At 39.5% G+C, this 24,482-nt stretch overlaps 1 protein-coding gene across 1 annotated transcript in view; it reads left to right on the top strand.

Annotated features, from left to right (window-relative positions):
- Positions 1-24,482, top strand: part of LOC110506941 (elongator complex protein 4) — a 126,896-nt gene that overhangs the window by 55,728 nt on the left and 46,686 nt on the right. The window lies entirely within an intron of this gene.

The raw sequence follows: 24,482 nt of genomic DNA, 5'->3' as shown, positions 1-24,482 counted from the left end.
AGTGGTGTCTCTCCTTCTCCACTTTCAACTATTCATCTGTCTATCTCTAGTGGTGTCTCTCCTTCACCACCAACTATTTATCTGTTTGTTTTTCTAGTGGTGTCTCTCCTTCTCCACCTTCAACTATTCATCTGTCTCTCTCTAGTGGTGTCTCTCCTTCATCACCTTCAACTATTCATCTGTCGATCTCTAGTGGTGTCTCTCCTTCTCCACCTTCAACTATTCATCTGTCTCTCTCTAGTGGTGTCTCTCCTTCTCTACCTTCAACTATTCATCTGTCTCTCTCTAGTGGTGTCTCTCCTTCTCTACCTTCAACTATTAATCTGTCTCTCTCTAGTGGTGTCTCTCCTTCTCACCTTCAACTATTCATCTGCCTATCTCTCTAGTGGTGTCTCCTTCTCTACCTTCAACTATTCATCTGTCTCTCTCTAGTGGTGTCTCCTTCTCTACCTTCAACTATTCATCTGTCTCTCTCTAGTGGTGTCTCTCCTTCTCCACTTTCAACTATTCATCTGTCTATCTCTCTAGTGGTGTCTCTCCTTCTCTACCTTCAACTATTAATCTGTCTCTCTCTAGTGGTGTCTCTCCTTCTCCACCTTCAACTATTAATATGTTTGTTTTTCTAGTGGTGTCTCTCGCTCATGCTGTCCTCTCTCTTTCCTTTCTATTTTTCTTGCGCTCTTAGTTTCTGTGGTTTTATGTTCACACAGAGAGAGAGTACACCACCATGCCAAACAATTATCCCTTTTATACCAAGACAAAATCCTGCATTCTTTACCATACCATGGACCTGCTAACCTCTGTGACTGGGCCTATACTTCCTAAACCCTATGTAGAGTTGGGATCAATTGCATTTCAATTCAGTAAGTTCAGGAAGTAAACTGGATTTTAGTTTACTACCTAAATTGACTGCATTGAAAGGAGTTGACCCCAGCCGTGATGTCTACCCTATAGCTGAACCCTATATAAACTGAAACATAACCCCTAGTCTGGACAGACTGACATACACTCGTTGTCATGGTGGTTTGACAGGTTCCGTGATAAGGTTGCCGTGGCTACCATGAAAAGTTCAGGTGTCAGTTGACAGACGGGCATTACCCATAATGCCTTAGGGCAGAATTAACCCATGTCTGAGCAGGTAGATGGTTAGGTGTTAAGACCAGATTAACACACACTCACAGGGAAAACACACTCACAGGGACACACACACTCACACACACTTGTGGTGTGACATGCAGATACATATTTACGCACTGACACAGACAAAAACAAACACACCTACAAATAGTGTGCATTCTCGGTCATACTTTACTCATACTAGACACACGCTCACACACTTGTCAGTCATTCAGTTTCACAATGAAGGCTGCTCACCTCACCTGACGAAGCTCTGTAGAATGTGAGAATTACCCACTGAAGTCTCCTTACCCTGCTGTGACCCCTCAGACTGATGGATAACCCCCCCGGTGGGGTACTGGGGTGCCATGGCAGGGTAAGAGGTCAGGGGTCAGCTGTAGTATGAGACTAGGGGATGTGTGTCAAATTAGTCCCCTCTTAGAGAGGTGAGACAGGCCGATCCTCTGTGATGTCTGTCTGTCAGCTAGGTGTGGAGGAGTAACAGTGGAAGAGGGTTTTTTAGTTTTAGTTTGGTTATTTTCCAGATCATCTTTTGAGGACTAAAGAAGGAAGTGAGCGAGCAGAGAGGATAGGGGGAGATTAAGGGGAAACCAGAGGAGAAATTGAAGTTGCGAAAGAAGAGGATGAAAGAGGAGGAAGATGTGGGTTAATGTCCAGGAATGGAAGACGAGAGGGCAGAAAGGGATTAGGGCGGAAGACTAGAGCAGAGAGGACAGAAAGGGATGAGGGCGGAAGACTATAGCAGAGAGGACAGAAAGGGATGAGGGCGGAAGACTATAGCAGAGAGGACAGAAAGGGATGAGGGTGGAAGACTATAGCAGAGAGGACAGAAAGGGATGAGGGCGGAAGACTATAGCAGAGAGGACAGAAAGGGATGAGGGTGGAAGACTGGAGCAGAGAGGACAGAAAGGGATGAGGGTGGAAGACAGGAGCAGAGAGGACAGAAAGGGATGAGGGTGGAAGACAGGAGCAGAGAGGACAGAAAGGGATGAGGGTGGAAGACAGGAGCAGAGAGGACAGAAAGGGATGAGGGTGGAAGACAGGAGCAGAGAGGACAGAAAGGGATGAGGGTGGAAGACGAGAGCAGAGAGGACAGAAAGGGATGAGGGTGGAAGACTGGAGCAGAGAGGACAGAAAGAGATGAGGGTGGAAGACAAGAGCAGAGAGGACAGAAAGGGATGAGGGTGGAAGACGAGAGGACAGAAAGGGATGAGGGTGGAAGACGAGAGCAGAGAGGACAGAAAGGGATGAAGGTGGAAGACGAGAGCAGAGAGGACAGAAAGGGATGAGGGTGGAAGACGAGAGCAGAGAGGACAGAAAGGGATGAGAGTGGAAGACGAGAGCAGAGAGGACTTTGCAAATGCTTCAAAATGTATTTATTTTGTAGGCTAAAGCCTTGAAATAATTGAAATAACATAGCCTAAATAATTCATTTTCGTTCCTTCGTAGACTTCATGTCTATAGGTCACATGTCATATTAAACAGCATATAGACACTCTAAATAGGTTACATGTCATATTAAACAGCATATAAACACTCTAAATAGGTTACATGTCATATTAAACAGCATATAAACACTATAAATAGGTTACATGTCATATTAAACAGCATATAAACACTATAAATAGGTTACATGTCATATTAAACAGCATATAAACACTCTAAATATAGGTTACATGTCATATTAAACAGCATATAAACACTCTAAATATAGGTTACATGACATATTAAACAGCATATAAACACTCTAAATAGGTTACATGTCATATTAAACAGCATATAAACACTCTAAATAGGTTACATGTCATATTAAACAGCATATAAACACTCTAAATAGGTTACATGACATATTAAACAGCATATAAACACTCTAAATATAGGTTACATGACATATTAAACAGCATATAAACACTCTAAATATAGGTTACATGTCATATTAAACAGCATATAAACACTCTAAATAGGTTACATGACATATTAAACAGCATATAGACACTCTAAATAGGTTACATGTCATATTAAACAGCATATAAACACTATAAATAGGTTACATGTCATATTAAGCAGCATATAAACACTCTAAATAGGTTACATGTCATATTAAACAGCATATAAACACTCTAAATAGGTTACATGACATATTAAACAGCATATAAACACTCTAAATAGGTTACATGACATATTAAACAGCATATAAACACTATAAATAGGTTACATGACATATTAAACAGCATATAAACACTCTAAATAGGTTACATGTCATATTAAACAGCATATAAACACTCTAAATAGGTTACATGTCATATTAAACAGTATATAAACACTCTAAATAGGTTACATGACATATTAAACAGCATATAAACACTATAAATAGGTTACATGTCATATTAAACAGCATATAAACACTCTAAATAGGTTACATGACATATTAAACAGCATATAAACACTATAAATAGGTTACATGACATATTAAACAGCATATAAACACTCTAAATAGGTTACATGTCATATTAAACAGCATATAAACACTATAAATAGGTTACATGCCATATTAAACAGCATATAAACACTATAAATAGGTTACATGACATATTAAACAGCATATAAACACTCTAAATAGGTTACATGTCATATTAAACAGCATATAAACACTATATATAGGTTACATGACATATTAAACAGCATATAAACACTATAAATAGGTTACATGCCATATTAAACAGCATATGAACACTCTAAATAGGTTACATGCCATATTAAACAGCATATAAACACTATAAATAGGTTACATGTCATATTAAACAGCATATAAACACTCTAAATAGGTTACATGTCATATTAAACAGCATATAGACACTCTAAATAGGTTACATGTCATATTAAACAGCATATAAACACTCTAAATAGGTTACATGACATATTAAACAGCATATAGACACTCTAAATAGGTTACATGACATATTAAACAGCATATAAACACTATAAATAGGTTACATGACATATTAAACAGCATATAAACTCTAAATAGGTTACATGTCATATTAAACAGCATATAAACACTCTAAATAGGTTACATGTCATATTAAACAGCATATAGACACTCTAAATAGGTTACATGTCATATTAAACAGCATATAAACACTCTAAATAGGTTACATGACATATTAAACAGCATATAAACACTCTAAATAGGTTACATGTCATATTAAACAGCATATAAACACTCTAAATAGGTTACATGTCATATTAAACAGCATATAAACACTCTAAATATAGGTTACATGACATATTAAACAGCATATAAACACTCTAAATAGGTTACATGTCATATTAAACAGCATATAAACACTATAAATAGGTTACATGTCATATTAAACAGCATATAAACACTATAAATAGGTTACATGTCATATTAAACAGCATATAAACACTCTAAATAGGTTACATGTCATATTAAACAGCATATAAACACTCTAAATAGGTTACATGACATATTAAACAGCATATAGACACTCTAAATAGGTTACATGTCATATTAAACAGCATATAAACACTATAAATAGGTTACATGTCATATTAAACAGCATATAAACACTCTAAATAGGTTACATGTCATATTAAACAGCATATAAACACTCTAAATAGGTTACATGACATATTAAACAGCATATAAACACTCTAAATAGGTTACATGACATATTAAACAGCATATAAACACTCTAAATAGGTTACATGTCATATTAAACAGCATATAAACACTCTAAATAGGTTACATGTCATATTAAACAGCATATAAACACTATAAATAGGTTACATGACATATTAAACAGCATATAAACACTATAAATAGGTTACATGCCATATTAAACAGCATATAAACACTATAAATAGGTTACATGACATATTAAACAGCATATAAACACTCTAAATAGGTTACATGTCATATTAAACAGCATATAAACACTATATATAGGTTACATGACATATTAAACAGCATATAAACACTATAAATAGGTTACATGCCATATTAAACAGCATATGAACACTCTAAATAGGTTACATGCCATATTAAACAGCATATAAACACTATAAATAGGTTACATGTCATATTAAACAGCATATAAACACTCTAAATAGGTTACATGTCATATTAAACAGCATATAAACACTCTAAATAGGTTACATGCCATATTAAACAGCATATAAACACTATAAATAGGTTACATGACATATTAAACAGCATATAAACACTCTAAATAGGTTACATGTCATATTAAACAGCATATAAACACTCTAAATAGGTTACATGTCATATTAAACAGCATATAAACACTATAAATAGGTTACATGACATATTAAACAGCATATAAACACTATAAATAGGTTACATGACATATTAAACAGCATATAAACTCTAAATAGGTTACATGTCATATTAAACAGCATATAAACACTCTAAATAGGTTACATGTCATATTAAACAGCATATAGACACTCTAAATAGGTTACATGTCATATTAAACAGCATATAAACACTCTAAATAGGTTACATGACATATTAAACAGCATATAAACACTCTAAATAGGTTACATGTCATATTAAACAGCATATAAACACTCTAAATATAGGTTACATGACATATTAAACAGCATATGAACACTCTAAATATAGGTTACATGTCATATTAAACAGCATATAAACACTCTAAATAGGTTACATGACATATTAAACAGCATATAAACACTCTAAATAGGTTACATGTCATATTAAACAGCATATAAACACTATAAATAGGTTACATGTCATATTAAACAGCATATAAACACTCTAAATATAGGTTACATGTCATATTAAACAGCATATAAACACTCTAAATAGGTTACATGCCATATTAAACAGCATATAAACACTATAAATAGGTTACATGTCATATTAAACAGCATATAAACACTCTAAATAGGTTACATGTCATATTAAACAGCATATAAACACTCTAAATATAGGTTACATGTCATATTAAACAGCATATAAACACTCTAAATATAGGTTACATGTCATATTAAACAGCATATAAACACTCTAAATAGGTTACATGTCATATTAAACAGCATATAAACACTATAAATAGGTTACATGACATATTAAACAGCATATAAACACTCTAAATAGGTTACATGTCATATTAAACAGCATATAAACACTCTAAATAGGTTACATGCCATATTAAAAAGCATATAAACACTCTAAATAGGTTACATGTCATATTAAACAGCATATAAACACTATAAATAGGTTACATGTCATATTAAACAGCATATAAACACTCTAAATAGGTTACATGACATATTAAACAGCATATAGACACTCTAAATAGGTTACATGTCATATTAAACAGCATATAAACACTCTAAATAGGTTACATGACATATTAAACAGCATATAAACACTCTAAATAGGTTACATGACATATTAAACAGCATATAAACACTATAAATAGGTTACATGTCATATTAAACAGCATATGAACACTCTAAATAGGTTACATGTCATATTAAACAGCATATAAACACTCTAAATAGGTTACATGTCATATTAAACAGCATATAAACACTCTAAATAGGTTACATGACATATTAAACAGCATATAAACACTCTAAATAGGTTACATGTCATATTAAACAGCATATAAACACTCTAAATATAGGTTACATGTCATATTAAACAGCATATAAACACTATAAATAGGTTACATGTCATATTAAACAGCATATGAACACTATAAATAGGTTACATGTCATATTAAACAGCATATAAACACTCTAAATAGGTTACATGTCATATTAAACAGCATATAAACACTCTAAATAGGTTACATGTCATATTAAACAGCATATAAACACTCTAAATAGGTTACATGACATATTAAACAGCATATAAACACTATAAATAGGTTACATGTCATATTAAACAGCATATAAACACTCTAAATAGGTTACATGTCATATTAAACAGCATATAGACACTCTAAATAGGTTACATGTCATATTAAACAGCATATAAACACTATAAATAGGTTACATGTCATATTAAACAGCATATAAACACTCTAAATAGGTTACATGACATATTAAACAGCATATAAACACTCTAAATAGGTTACATGTCATATTAAACAGCATATAAACACTCTAAATATAGGTTACATGACATATTAAACAGCATATGAACACTCTAAATATAGGTTACATGTCATATTAAACAGCATATAAACACTCTAAATAGGTTACATGACATATTAAACAGCATATAAACACTCTAAATAGGTTACATGTCATATTAAACAGCATATAAACACTCTAAATATAGGTTACATGTCATATTAAACAGCATATAAACACTCTAAATAGGTTACATGCCATATTAAACAGCATATAAACACTATAAATAGGTTACATGTCATATTAAACAGCATATAAACACTCTAAATAGGTTACATGTCATATTAAACAGCATATAAACACTCTAAATATAGGTTACATGTCATATTAAACAGCATATAAACACTCTAAATATAGGTTACATGTCATATTAAACAGCATATAAACACTCTAAATAGGTTACATGTCATATTAAACAGCATATAAACACTATAAATAGGTTACATGACATATTAAACAGCATATAAACACTCTAAATAGGTTACATGTCATATTAAACAGCATATAAACACTATAAATAGGTTACATGACATATTAAACAGCATATAAACACTCTAAATAGGTTACATGTCATATTAAACAGCATATGAACACTATAAATAGGTTACATGTCATATTAAACAGCATATAAACACTCTAAATAGGTTACATGTCATATTAAACAGCATATAAACACTATAAATAGGTTACATGACATATTAAACAGCATATAAACACTCTAAATAGGTTACATGTCATATTAAACAGCATATAAACACTCTAAATAGGTTACATGTCATATTAAACAGCATATAAACACTCTAAATAGGTTACATGACATATTAAACAGCATATAAACACTATAAATAGGTTACATGTCATATTAAACAGCATATAAACACTCTAAATAGGTTACATGTCATATTAAACAGCATATAAACACTCTAAATAGGTTACATGTCATATTAAACAGCATATAAACACTCTAAATATAGGTTACATGTCATATTAAACAGCATATAAACACTCTAAATAGGTTACATGTCATATTAAACAGCATATAAACACTCTAAATAGGTTACATGTCATATTAAACAGCATATAAACACTCTAAATAGGTTACATGTCATATTAAACAGCATATAAACACTCTAAATAGGTTACATGCCATATTAAACAGCATATAAACACTCTAAATAGGTTACATGTCATATTAAACAGCATATGAACTCTAAATAGGTTACATGTCATATTAAACAGCATATAAACACTCTAAATAGGTTACATGCCATATTAAACAGCATATAAACACTCTAAATATAGGTTACATGACATATTAAACAGCATATAAACACTCTAAATAGGTTACATGCCATATTAAACAGCATATAAACACTCTAAATAGGTTACATGCCATATTAAACAGCATATAAACACTCTAAATATAGGTTACATGTCATATTAAACAGCATATAAACACTCTAAATAGGTTACATGACATATTAAACAGCATTTGAACACTCTAAATAGGTTACATGTCATATTAAACAGCATATAAACACTCTAAATAGGTTACATGACATATTAAACAGCATATGAACACTCTAAATAGGTTACATGTCATATTAAACAGCATATAAACACTCTAAATAGGTTACATGTCATATTAAACAGCATATAAACACTCTAAATAGGTTACATGACATATTAAACAGCATATAAACACTCTAAATATAGGTTACATGTCATATTAAACAGCATATAAACACTCTAAATAGGTTACATGTCATATTAAACAGCATATAAACACTATAAATAGGTTACATGTCATATTAAACAGCATATAAACACTCTAAATATAGGTTACATGTCATATTAAACAGCATATAAACACTCTAAATAGGTTACATGCCATATTAAACAGCATATAAACACTCTAAATAGGTTACATGTCATATTAAACAGCATATAAACACTCTAAATATAGGTTACATGTCATATTAAACAGCATATAAACACTCTAAATAGGTTACATGACATATTAAACAGCATATAAACACTCTAAATAGGTTACATGTCATATTAAACAGCATATAAACACTCTAAATATAGGTTACATGTCATATTAAACAGCATATAAACACTATAAATAGGTTACATGTCATATTAAACAGCATATGAACACTATAAATAGGTTACATGTCATATTAAACAGCATATAAACACTCTAAATAGGTTACATGTCATATTAAACAGCATATAAACACTATAAATAGGTTACATGACATATTAAACAGCATATAAACACTCTAAATAGGTTACATGTCATATTAAACAGCATATAAACACTCTAAATAGGTTACATGTCATATTAAACAGCATATAAACACTCTAAATAGGTTACATGACATATTAAACAGCATATAAACACTATAAATAGGTTACATGTCATATTAAACAGCATATAAACACTCTAAATAGGTTACATGTCATATTAAACAGCATATAAACACTCTAAATAGGTTACATGTCATATTAAACAGCATATAAACACTCTAAATAGGTTACATGTCATATTAAACAGCATATAAACACTCTAAATATAGGTTACATGTCATATTAAACAGCATATAAACACTCTAAATAGGTTACATGTCATATTAAACAGCATATAAACACTCTAAATAGGTTACATGTCATATTAAACAGCATATAAACACTCTAAATAGGTTACATGTCATATTAAACAGCATATAAACACTCTAAATAGGTTACATGTCATATTAAACAGCATATAAACACTCTAAATAGGTTACATGTCATATTAAACAGCATATAGACACTCTAAATAGGTTACATGACATATTAAACAGCATATAAACACTCTAAATAGGTTACATGTCATATTAAACAGCATATAAACACTATAAATAGGTTACATGTCATATTAAACAGCATATAAACACTCTAAATAGGTTACATGTCATATTAAACAGCATATAAACACTCTAAATAGGTTACATGTCATATTAAACAGCATATAAACACTCTACATAGGTTACATGACATATTAAACAGCATATAAACACTCTAAATAGGTTACATGTCATATTAAACAGCATATAAACACTATAAATAGGTTACATGTCATATTAAACAGCATATAAACACTCTAAATATAGGTTACATGTCATATTAAACAGCATATAAACACTCTAAATAGGTTACATGTCATATTAAACAGCATATAAACACTCTAAATAGGTTACATGTCATATTAAACAGCATATAAACACTCTAAATAGGTTACATGTCATATTAAACAGCATATAAACACTCTAAATAGGTTACATGACATATTAAACAGCATATAAACACTCTAAATAGGTTACATGTCATATTAAACAGCATATAAACACTCTAAATATAGGTTACATGTCATATTAAACAGCATATAAACACTATAAATAGGTTACATGTCATATTAAACAGCATATGAACACTATAAATAGGTTACATGTCATATTAAACAGCATATAAACACTCTAAATAGGTTACATGTCATATTAAACAGCATATAAACACTCTAAATAGGTTACATGACATATTAAACAGCATATAAACACTATAAATAGGTTACATGTCATATTAAACAGCATATAAACACTCTAAATAGGTTACATGCCATATTAAACAGCATATAAACACTATAAATAGGTTACATGTCATATTAAACAGCATATAAACACTCTAAATAGGTTACATGTCATATTAAACAGCATATAAACACTATAAATAGGTTACATGTCATATTAAACAGCATATAAACACTCTAAATATAGGTTACATGTCATATTAAACAGCATATAAACACTCTAAATAGGTTACATGTCATATTAAACAGCATATAAACACTCTAAATAGGTTACATGTCATATTAAACAGCATATAAACACTCTAAATAGGTTACATGTCATATTAAACAGCATATAAACACTCTAAATAGGTTACATGTCATATTAAACAGCATATAAACACTATAAATAGGTTACATGTCATATTAAACAGCATATAGACACTCTAAATAGGTTACATGTCATATTAAACAGCATATAAACACTCTAAATAGGTCACATGTCATATTAAACAGCATATAAACACTCTAAATAGGTTACATGTCATATTAAACAGCATATAAACACTCTAAATAGGTTACATGACATATTAAACAGCATATAAACACTATAAATAGGTTACATGTCATATTAAACAGCATATAAACACTCTAAATAGGTTACATGCCATATTAAACAGCATATGAACACTATAAATAGGTTACATGACATATTAAACAGCATATAAACACTCTAAATAGGTTACATGTCATATTAAACAGCATATAAACACTCTAAATAGGTTACATGTCATATTAAACAGCATATAAACACTCTAAATAGGTTACATGCCATATTAAACAGCATATAAACACTCTAAATAGGTTACATGTCATATTAAACAGCATATAAACACTCTAAATAGGTTACATGTCATATTAAACAGCATATAAACACTCTAAATAGGTTACATGTCATATTAAACAGCATATAAACACTCTAAATAGGTTACATGTCATATTAAACAGCATATAAACACTATAAATAGGTTACATGTCATATTAAACAGCATATAAACACTATAAATAGGTCTGGAGCCAGACATGAAGTCTACGAAGGAACGAAAATGAATTATTTAGGCTATGTTATTTCAATTATTTCAAGGCTTTAGCCTACAAAATAAATAAATAAATACATTTTGAAGCATTTGCAAGTGCGACACAATAGACTGGCAGGGACATTAAGCTCTCAACATTTAAACGTTTTGTTGTATTAAATCATTATAGTCTATAAATTGCCCATATAGGCTATGACTTACTTAAAATGAAATAGAAATTAAACAAAAAATATCTTATTTTGCTCAGTGCCTTGAATTTTTCGAGCAGGCAGCAGCTGAGAATCCCCTCTCCGTGCTCGCAGAGCCACTGGGGATGCTAAACACCCTTCACCCTTTTGGATGAGCCTTCAGATTCCACAATAATTCTTTAGTTGTGGACACTACATCACCACACTCCCTCTCTTGCTCTTGGTCCTCATCTTTGTAAGTTAACCTTGTTTTAGCACCTGTGTGTTTTATCAGTTTCTTAATTAAAATATTTAGTGAACTCCATGACAGTAGCTAAAGCAAGGGGCTGTAGCAGCACACAAGTAGACATCAAATGCATGCTGGGCCTGGACATGCCTTGAGGTAGTGAGCACTAATGGCCAACGCTCCAGCCTTTGGGGGAACTCCCTCCACGCTCCAGTCAAATTGGGCACGCTCTGCTCCTTGCTCTGCTCCGCTCACATGCTCTGCCCCCTACCCCTCTACCCCCGCCCCCCTGTATAAGGCTGTGGGTGCCGAGGGAGGAGTGTTAATGGACATATGTGAAGAGTGGAGCTGAGCGATGGGGAAGGAGAAGAGGGGGGTGAGGTGGAAGCAGAGAGGAGCTGTTAAGTGATTTTGAGGTCAGGTCTAATTAAAATGAGGGCTCCTCAGAGGCTCTAAACAGAGAGAGGGAGGGAGACTTCGTGAATGTTTGAGTTTGTTTGTATTCCATGTCTGAGTCCCCATCTGTGTGTTTCTATGCATGGTGGTAGTAGTAAAGCTCCCATTGAGGAGAGCTGAGCCTGATAGACTGTACTGTAGAACTGGGTCATTCAATATTGACTCTAATAGAGTACACTCAGTATGACATTCACAGTAGAATGTAGTCCTGCCAAGACACAGGAAGTAAATAAAACACCAGCTAGGTTTCCATCCAATTGATGACACATTTTCATGCAGATATTCAAAAAATCTGCATAAAAACAATATGGGCCTTTTCCCACGGGGTGTTTCCATCAAATGAGCTTGTTGCAGATAAAAGGCTGTGCAGGATGACGTAGTGCACATAAAATGTACTTTATCGCCTACGTTTTCATCTACCGAGTAACAATCTAAAGTTCAATGCATTTCCATCCATTTTGAACTCTACGGATAGTTTTGTCACAAACTGTTGTGTTAAATAGCAGATGTGCCCACTCTGGACTTGGCACAAGCCTCTAGCCAGCAGATACAGTAGGCTAGTCTACGTGATGAGATTATTCTGGATAATAGCGAGAATATTTGTATTTGTCAATCGGCAGTCAAGCATTGATCATCATGTCACCAGAATAAGACTCTTGATATGTATTGAAAAGGAGTATCAAGATCATCGTGCTCTTTCACCAGCCTGTGAAGTTCATCTGTAGCCTAATATAAACTGCATGGTTTCCCCAGTCGTAATGGGAGGACCACACACACCATATAATTGTGTGACTCCGTGTTTACTTCGATATGATGGTTATTGTATCAATATTTGCTCATAAAGGCGTTACCACCGCCATTCCTTGCACAAATAATTTTGCAGACACAAAAAGATCCCACCATGTCGAACGAACAAATTCTCTGTCTGCATTTATAAAACTGTACCGAAACTTCCTGTTTACATCACAGCTGTCGTGATTTGATTTTATATACGTGATGATTTTACATCAAATCTATCTAAAAACTGCAATACCCTAACATAACACAATGACTCGTCACATTTCCAATACATCTGCCAAAGGAACTATAGCTTGGGAGTCACAATCGGATCGGAACGGACTCCTTGAAAAAGAATCCACATAAATAATTCATACTCTTCCTCTACCTCGAAGCACACAGGCCCTGTTGTGTTTTGGGCGAGGTGTGTAGGTGAGTCCGTGGCACGCGACCGGTCCCCTCAGCTGAATACTTACCAATTGGATGTATGTTGTGAATATTCCCCCATCTGCTTTTATGATGCAGTAGGTTTTTATATACAGTATTCTGATATACAGTGCATTCGAAAAGTATTCAGACCCCTTCCCTTTTTCCACATTTTGTTACGTTACAGCTTTATTATAAAATTTATTAAATAACAAAATATTTCAATATCAATCTCCACACAATACCCCATAATGACAAAGCAAAAACATTTTTTTTTAGACATTTTTGCAAATGTATTAACAATAAATACCCTTTACTATGAGACTTGAAATTGAGCTCAGGTGCATCCTGTTTCCATTGATCATCCTTGATGTTTCTACAACTTGATTGGAGTCCACCTGTGGTAAATTCAATTGACTGGACATGATTTGGAAAGAGACACACCTGTCTATATAAGGTCCCACAGTTGACAGTGCATGTCGGAGCAAAAACCAAGCCATGAGGTCGAAGGGATTGTCTGTAGAGCTTCGAGACAGGATTGTGTCGAGGTTCAGATCTGGGAAAGGGTAACAAAATATTTATGCAGCATTAAAGGTCTGCAAGAACACAGTGGACTCCATCATTCTTAAACGGAAGAAGTTTGGAACCACCAAGACTCTTCCTAGAGCTGGCCGCCAGGCCAAACGGAGCAATCGGGGGAGAAGGGCCTTGGTCAGGGAGGTGATCAAGAACCCAATGGTCACTCTGACAAAGCTCCTAGGTTTCGTCTGTGGAGATGGGAGAACCTTCCAGAAGGACAACCATCTCTGCAGTACTCCACCAATCAGGCCTTTATGGTAGAGTGGCCAGACTTGCCACTCCTCAGTAAAAGGCAGGACAGCCCGCTTGGAGTTTGCCAAAAGGCACCTAAAGGACTCTGACCATGAGAAACAAGATTCTCTGGTCTAATGAAACCAAGATGGAACTCTTTGGCCTGAATGCCAAGCGTCACTTCTGGAGGAAACCTGGCACCATCCCTACGGTGAAGCATGGTGGTGGCAGCATCGTGCTGTGGGGATGTTTTTCAGTGGCGGGGACTGGGAGACTAGTCAGGACCTGTTTTTGCTTTGTCATTATGGGGTATTGTGTGTCGATGATAAAATTGTTTTAATAAAATGTTAAAATAAAGTTGTAACATAACAAAATGAGGAAAAAGTGGTCTGAATACTTTCTGAATGCATTGTGTATGTATGTGTGTAAAATCTATCTGTGTATGTACATGTATATGAGGTTTTTATGTACAGTATTCTGCCATTGTGTTTGCATGAGAGACTGTGCCTTACAGGGTTTAGGTAAGACTGTAAGAGTGTCTATATGTAACACTTCCTGAGTAGCATGTAATGTGTCTGCTGACTAGGACAGTAAGGTGAAATGGCCATCAGCTCTAAGTCCTCTGCTATGTGGGTGAGTCTTTGGAATCCCAACATTCCAGGAAGTCAGTATGGCTGTAGGCCTCTAATTGGCCAAAAACACATTAGATGTACATGATGGATATTTGGATTATGGATAGACTGATGGGGAGGGGGAGGGTTGTTGCTGCTGTCAGGGAACATTTTAAAGTTTAGAGGTCAGAGATGACATTGGGTAGAACACAACTCTTTTATCTACAGTACCAATCAAAAGTTTGGACACCTACTCATTAAAGGGTTTTTCTTTATTTTTACTATTTTCTACATTGTAGAATAATAGTGAAGACATCAAAACTATGAAATAACACATGGAATCATGTAGTAACCAAAAAAGTGTCAAACAAATCTAAATATGTTACATTTGATATTTTTCAAAGTATCCATCCTTTACCTTGATGACAGCTGGTTGAGAGTGTGCAAAGCTGTCATCAAGGTGAAGGGTGGCTACTTTGAAGAATCTCAAATATAAAATATATTTAGATTTGTTTAACACTTTTTGTGGTTACTACATGATTCCATATGTGTTATTTCATAGTTTTGATGTCTTCACTATTATTCTACAATGTAGAAAATAGATTTTTTAAAAGACTTGAGTAGGTGTCCAAACTTTTGGATGGTACTGTACATCACTTACCGTCTTCCCCCGACAAGGGAGCAACAGTATTAGTGTTTGTAGTAGTTGTAATCTAGGCCAGTCAAACTCCAGAAAGAGGATGAGACAGGAATGTTGCCAGACATGCTACCCTACATCCAGTCTCCAACACAAAACAACCTTCTCACGAGCAGCAGATATGAAAACAAGATGGTGGGATAATAACTTAGTAAGACGTATGTGCTGCCCTCCTGCCAGACTGTGTAAGGCTGTGCTCTGCCTGAGCTGCCCTGGAAGTGAAGCTGTTTCAGTGGGGAGCAGTGAACCCTTAACAGGGCGCGTATAGCGCTCACCATTCATTACATTACACTGGGCTGGCCCGGCCAGACGCGATTCAGACCAGATTAAACAATCATAGCGATCTTCAACTCGGATCAGGATGAGAGTACAAGTACAACAACCAGGGAGGGGTGGTTGGTTGATTGGGGTGGGGTTGTGTGTGTGTGGTGTAGTGATGCTGGGAGACAGGGGATGAGGCTATCTCATAAACACCCCTAAATTAGCATAATGGTAGTGACTAGTAGCTACTGTAGAACCCTGCTGGTGCTTTTAGATTGTGTCTATGTGTCTTTGGGATATGGAAAGGTTTATTACTATTTTCTAAGGCTTAAAAAAAATAAAACACTTTTCTAGTTTTCAAATAGGCCCTTCTCTCTGTAACTCTTCCCTGGGTCATTAGTGTACAAGAGAAAGTAGTGCACTATGTTGTCAACTCTTCCCTGGGTCATTGGTGTACAAGAGAAAGTAGTGCACTATGTTGTCAACTCTTCCCTGGGTCATTAGTGTACAAGAGAAGTAGTGCACTATGTTTTCTGTCAATATACCTGTTAAAATAACGGTTCATATGTTTTTTTCCCCCAAGTTCTGTTTATTTTCCATAATTATGTTTTCTCAGTTTTATTTTTCCTGGTTTTAGATTTGTTTGGTTTTTCACTTTCAAAATTACAATTATTCATAGAGAAATAACTAAATGTGATGTTCTGAGTCCATGTGAATGATTACATCATATCTGAAGACCTTTATTATTTTTTAGGTCTGGAAGAAAACTAACATTTTTACTGTGTAATACCCCTTTAATCGCACCTCTGGCCCTTTTAAATGCCCATCTATAGAGTGAGGAATGTGAGTCTAATGTGATTGTTCTGTACTGCTGCTGCTCATTCAATGGCAAAGTTTACTTCCTCATGATCTACTTCTGCCAGGTAAGCCTGCTTTGCAGTTAACATTTAATTGAGACGGTTTTGGGGGAAGTATTTCTGTCAAACAACAAGATGGTTGTCACATCAACAGGCTACACACGGAGTGATGGACAAGCACACGCACCACCCAGACAGACGGGCAATTTTTCTGGAAATTGATTGGCAAATATTGTTAGGTTTGGCTTATTAAGCCAATAGTGGCTAACCAGGGGTGGATAATGCCATTGTTGCGTTGATTAGATAGTAGCTTGGAGCTTTTATTTATAACAATTTGCAGTGGAACATGTGAAAATTGCATGTACTTTGAGAATTGTTTGGTGAGCTACTCATATGTGGGCCACCTGTTGGGGTCCCCTGGTCTATGGTCTGCTGGGTAACGTGGGTCTGCTGGGTAACGTGGGCTGTTACGTCTCTTAGGGTCCCCTGGTCTATGGTCTGCTGGGTAACGTGGGCTGTTACATCTCTTAGGGTCCCCTGGTCTATGGTCTGCTGGGTAACGTGGGCTGTTACGTCTCTTAGGGTCCCCTGGTCTATGGTCTGCTGGGTAATGTGGGCTGTTACATCTCTTAGGGTCCCCTGGTCTATGGTCTGCTGGGTAACGTGGTCTGTTACGTCTCTTAGGGTCCCCTGGTCTATGGTCTGCTGGGTAACGTGGGCTGTTGCGTCTCTTAGGGTCCCCTGGTCTATGGTCTGCTGGGTAACGTGGTCTGTTACGTCTCTTAGGGTCCCCTGGTCTATGGTCTGCTGGATAACGTGGGCTGTTACGTCTCTTAGGGTCCCCTGGTCTATGGTCTGCTGGGTAACGTGGGCTGTTACGTCTCTTAGGGTCCCCTGGTCTATGGTCTGCTGGGTAACGTGGGTCTGCTGGGTAACGTGGGCTGTTACGTCTCTTAGGGTCCCCTGGTCTATGGTCTGCTGGATAACGTGGGCTGTTACGTCTCTTAGGGTCCCCTGGTCTATGGTCTGCTGGGTAACGTGGGCTGTTACGTCTCTTAGGGTCCCCTGGTCTATGGTCTGCTGGGTAACGTGGGCTGTTGCGTCTCTTAGGGTCCCCTGGTCTATGGTCTGCTGGGTAACGTGGGTCTGCTGGGTAACGTGGGTCTGCTGGGTAACGTGGGTCTGCTGGGTAACGTGGGTCTGCTGGGTAACGTGGGTCTGCTGGGTAACGTGGGTCACGTTAGCGGAGAGAAGGGAACTTGCCAAAAAGGTGACCCCCCCTCCACCTTTGTGCCCGCCCCCCTAAGAGGAAAGGAGAAATTGTCATCATAGGCACAAACGGCCGAAGCCGGAGCGGTTCAAAGGTGGAATGTTGATCTGGAGCAGGAGAGTCAAAGCCCAGGAACGCTCTCCGCTTCTGCCCTAGAAATAACTTTCCCACACTCTCACTGCTCCGTGTCCTGGGGGGGTCAGGTGTGTGTGTGTGTGTGTGTGCGTGTGCGTGCGTGCGTGTGTGAATACAGAGGTTTCTGTTTAGTTTGGTCGTATTCAGCCGGCCGGCAAAAATGTGGCTAAAATAACATCTAGTTTGGAAACTTCATAACAGAGCTTTGAGCCTGCTTTGTCTTTAGCTGACTGAAGGATTGGAGGACAGTGTGACCCATCTCCTCAGCCAAAGGAGAGCTGGCAGACACTACACTACTTTTAAAATCCTAAAATTGCTGAGCCTCTCACATTAAACGACCGTCTTTCCTGTAGTTTTTTTGTCTTGCCAACATAGTGGTGGGCACACTAAAGGATGTGGCACGGATGTGTCACACACTACAAGATTCGTCACTTCTCCACGAGCTGTGGCTCAAAGCAGCCTCATAAACGTTTTCAGTCAGACATTCACGCTTGCCATAAAGAGTTGAAATATCTAGCCAATACATTTTGAATTGAATAACATTGCGTGTAAAGAGCTTGTCAGAGCTGTAGCGATTTGACACTATGGCAAGTACAAACCCATTCTAGTAGTAGTCATCGCTCCTGCTCAAGAGTACACATTCTGGGTGATGCGATACTCACTGGCTTCTTCTCTGGCAAGCTCTCATTGGCTATTGCTGATCACCGTTCTCAAAACTTGCCGTGACACATCTCACACTACTGGAGCATTGTTTTGTGGCGACAAAATAAATCGTTTGAAACGATTGCGATGTCTGGGAGTGCTTAAAGACGGGATCGGTACCCCTCAGATTGAGTCTCTGTCCCGCTAACATGAAATGAGCGTCGGTGACTGCCGCGCACCCCGTGTCGGCAACGACATAGGGATGTTGTCTCTAATCTCAAAAACATGTCTGGGACTGCTAAATCAAGGCCCAAATCGTGTTGTGAACACCAGGTTTAACTCTCACACAAAAATAATAAATACTAGAGTAAAACTTTACCTCAGGAAATGTTGATAGCTACTATAAACATAGTTATTATTATACTTCAATGTAAACATGTATAGTTTCAATGAGACAGATTGCATTCCATCTTGTATTGTATTGCATCATCAATACCTCAGTACTATCGCTATCCAATGAGGCCCAGTCAATACCACAATGTGCTGGCCTCATTGGCTAAAGAAACCCAGCTGGCCCATTGTTTCATTGTCTTCCAGAAAGAGAAGTGAAAGAGACCACAGAGACATTGCTGTCTGCTTAATCACGACACTCTCTTAACCCCTACCAGGCTCAATACGCTTGGCTGTAGGAAGGTCTATTTAGAAAGAACTTCTCTTAAAATCTTACAGATGAGTTGGCTGTATAAAACAGTGCTCATTGACTGTGATTGAACAGGCAGACGGACTGTTGACCAGAACGTGTTAGTGGCTGTGAATTTTATGGCACTCTGTCTCCCCGTCTCCGAGGTCACAGGTGGCCATTGAAAGGGCCAGAGCAGATGATGGGGGACAGTTAGGACACCACTAGATGAGCCCTGAATGGACTTTAATTACAGACACTATATTATTCTGATAGAACGAGACAGCCCCCTAAACTTCAAAAGGAGAGGGGTGCAGTGATCTCCAATGTGTGTCCCTTAGACAAACTATCCTTTTGTCCCACATGAGAGTGAGTGATGATGAGTGACCGGATGTTAGTCCTGGGACGAGGGGAGCACAGTGTTCTGGAGTAGAGGACTGGAGCTTCACACACATGAACAGCACAACCAGGTCAGTAGAGGACTGGAGCTTCACACACATGAACAGCACAACCAGGTCAGTAGAGGACTGGAGCTTCACACACATGAACAGCACAACCAGGTCAGTAGAGGACTGGAGCTTCACACACATGAACATCACAACCAGGTCAGTAGAGGACTGGAGCTTCACACACATGAACATCACAACCAGGTCAGTAGAGGACTGGAGCTTCACACACATGAACATCACAACCAGGTCAATAGAGGACTGGAGCTTCACACACATGAACAGCACAACCAGGTCAGTAGAGGACTGGAGCTTCACACACATGAACAGCACAACCAGGTCAGTAGAGGACTGGAGCTTCACACACATGAACAGCACAACCAGGTCAGTAGAGGACTGGAGCTGCACACACATGAACAGCACAACCAGGTCAGTAGAGGACTGTGTATTTCCTGGCGTAGTTTTATGATTCCTTTATAGAATCATTCATAATGATGTCATTTAGGAATCAGGGAAAGGACCATCTGTAGTATATCTAGGCTGTGTGACGATTGTCAGATTGTCAGACTAGAGTATTATTATGATAGCCTGAAATCCAGAACCTGTTTTGTGACTACATTCCACTCCTTGTACTCTGTGAGGAATGATAGCTAAACAGACTGGTACCCAAGCTATTAGGAGGCCGTGGTTCTAAAATGAATATTTTCAACTTGTCAGGTAAAACACGCAGTTGTTCCTCCTCTGTTGTATTGTTTGAGTGGAGGTGGATGGCACCGTGAGGCGCACGGTGAACCCGGTGCGCAGGCATAGCCCGGTGCGTTACAGCGCAGCGCCTCGTATCGGCCGGGCTAGGTTGGGCATCGAGCCAGGTGCCATGAAGCCGGCTCAGCGCATCTGGTCTCCAGTGCGTCTCCTCGGGCCGGGGTACATGGCACCAGCCTTACGCATGGTGTCCCCAGTTCGCCTGCACAGCCCAGTGCGGGCTATTCCACCTCGCCGCACTGGCCTGGCTGCGGGGAGCATTCAACCAGGTAAGGTTGGGCAGGCTCGGTGCTCAAGAGCTCCAGTACACCTTCACGGTCCGGTCTATCCGGTGCCACCTTCACGCACCAGCCCTCCGGTGGCATCCCCCCACACCAGGCTGTCTCTCCGTCTCCTTCCTACAGGTGCTCACGCCTGTCCAGTGCTGCCAGAGTCTTCCTGCTGCCTGCTGCTGCCGGAGTCTCCCGTCTGTCCTGAGCTGCCGGAGTCTCCCGTCTGTCCTGAGCTGCCGGAGTCTCCCGTCTGTCCTGAGCTGCCGGAGTCTCCCGTCTGTCCTGAGCTGCCGGAGTCTCCCGTCTGTCCTGAGCTGCCGGAGTCTCCCGTCTGTCCTGAGCTGCCGGAGTCTCCCATCTGTCCTGAGCTGCCGGAGTCTCCCGCCTGTCCTGAGCTGCCGGAGTCTCCCGTCTGTCCTGAGCTGCCGAAGTCTCCCGTCTGTCCTGAGCTGCCGGAGTCTCCCGTCTGTCCTGAGCTGCCGGAGTCTCCCGTCTGTCCTGAGCTGCCGGAGTCTCCCGTCTGTCCTGAGCTGCCGGAGTCTCCCGTCTGTCCTGAGCTGCCGGAGTCTCCCGTCTGTCCTGAGCTGCCGGAGTCTCCCGTCTGTCCTGAGCTGCCGGAGTCTCCCGTCTGTCCTGAGCTGCCGGAGTCTCCCGTCTGTCCTGAGCTGCCGGAGTCTCCCGTCTGTCCTGAGCTGCCGGAGTCTCCCGTCTGTCCTAGGGTCCCTAGTCCGAGGTCGGCGGCAAGGGTCGCCGTTTTTAAGAGTTCACAGTCCACATCCGCGGACAGACGCCCACCCAGACCCTCCCCTATAGGTTCAGGTTTTGCTGCCGGAGTCTGCACCTTTGGGAGGGGTACTGTTACGTTCGGACCTTAGTTTCTTTGTTTTGTCTTTGTTTTAGTATGGTCAGGGCGTGAGTTGGGTTGGGCAGTCTGTTTGTTTTTTTATGTTGTATTTTGCGTTTGGCCTGGTATGGTTCTCAATCAGAGGCAGGTGTCGTTAGTTGTCTCTGATTGAGAATTATACTTAGGTAGCCTTTCCCCACCAGTGTTTGGTGGGTGATTGTTTTCTGTGTCTGTGTTCCACACGGAACTGTTTCGGTTTTCCTTTCTGTCTTTCTATTTGTTATTTTCTATTTTCGTGTTCAGTGATTTTGTTCATTAAACATGACGAACACGTACCACGCTGCACATTGGTCCGATCTCTCATACTCCTCGTTAGAGGAGGACGAATCCTGTTACAGCCTGTGTAGGAGGGTTGAACTGAATCTGGGTCTTTAGTACTCTGTGTGCATGTGTGATAGTGTACCACTGAGTTGAATAAGTAGGTGTGTCAGTGTAGGTTATGTTAGACCTCCAATACAACAGTTATGCATTATCTAAGCCTCCTCTAACCCTCCCCACATTCAACTTTAATCATCACAGCACTCTGTGTGTGGCTCTCGCCTACTGTTGGCAACACCTCTCCTAAACTATCCTCCCCTCCTCCTGTTCATTTCTACATCTTCCACATTCTGCTTCTCAGCCCTGCCACACACTTACACACACACACACACTCCTCCACACCAACCCTCTCACTTCCCTCACACACAACCCTTTGATACTACTAACAATTTCTGAGGAGGGAGTGTTTGTGTGTTAGCGTGCGAGCCAGTCCCTGGAGGCGTGAGGGTTCTGAGGCCTGGGGATGGGCTCTGGATGGCGGTTAGCGAGGATCCAGCTTTTCATCCCTCCCTCCCTCTCTCTCGGAGCGGCTGCGGTGATGCTAATGGTGGGTGACAGCTCACCTCTCCCTGCCATGCCTACAGTCCTCAGAGCGGACAGACCGCCCACACAGGCCCCAAGCCCCGGAAGGGGACCAACTTGGTACTACCAAGGTTACTTCATATCTTAGTCACAATATTTTTTTTTTGATTTGTAATGTTTTTGGGGTGGGGGGGGTTTCTTGAGACCTTTAGTGTGTGTGTGTTTTCACCATAGCCCTCTCATCCACTTTGTACCCTTGTTCTGTATTAGTTGTTTTGCTTCGTTGTCCTCTGGTTCCTGTTTCCTGACTATGGTGTGAAACCTTCCCAGTGTCACATCTATTAAAGTCTTCATGTTTGGAGAGGACAGCCATCTGACGTTCGGAGAGGACGGCCATCTGACGTTCGGCGGGGACGGCCGTCTGACGTTCGGAGAGGATGGCCATCTGACGTTCGGAGAGGACGGCCATCTGACGTTCGGCGGGGACGGCCGTCTGACGTTCGGAGAGGACGGCCATCTGACGTTCGGAGAGGACGGCCATCTGACGTTCGGAGAGGACGGCCATCTGACGTTCGGAGAGGACGGCCGTCTGACGTTCGGCGGGGACGGCCGTCTGACGTTCGGAGAGGACGGTCGTCTGACCTTCGGAGAGGACGGCCGACTGACGTTCGGCGGGGACGGCCGTCTGACGTTCGGCGGGGACGGCCGTCTGACGTTCGGCGGGGACGGCCGTCTGACGTTCGGCGGGGACGGCCGTCTGACGTTCGGCGGGGACGGCCGTCTGACGTTCGGCGGGGACGGCCGTCTGACGTTCGGCGGGGACGGCCGTCTGACGTTCGGCGGGGACGGCCGTCTGACGTTCGGCGGGGACGGCCGTCTGACGTTCGGCGGGGACGGCCGTCTGACGTTCGGCGGGGACGGCAGTCTGACGTTCGGCGGGGACGGCCGTCTGACGTTCGGCGGGGACGGCCGTCTGACGTTCGGCGGGGACGGCCGTCTGACGTTCGGAGAGGACGGCCGTCTGACGTTCGGCGGGGACGGCCGTCTGACGTTCGGAGGGGAAGGCCGTCTGACGTTCGGAGAGGACGGCCGTCTGACGTTCGGAGAGGACGGCCGTCTGACGTTCGGAGAGGACGGCCGTCTGACGTTCGGAGAGG

This window comes from Oncorhynchus mykiss, chromosome 26, assembly GCF_057628025.1.
Source record: "Oncorhynchus mykiss isolate SJ-2025 chromosome 26, ASM5762802v1, whole genome shotgun sequence".
Classification (NCBI taxonomy): domain Eukaryota; kingdom Metazoa; phylum Chordata; class Actinopteri; order Salmoniformes; family Salmonidae; genus Oncorhynchus; species Oncorhynchus mykiss.
Note: the sequence above shows the minus strand (reverse complement) of the source record. Positions and strands in the feature narration are given on the sequence as shown.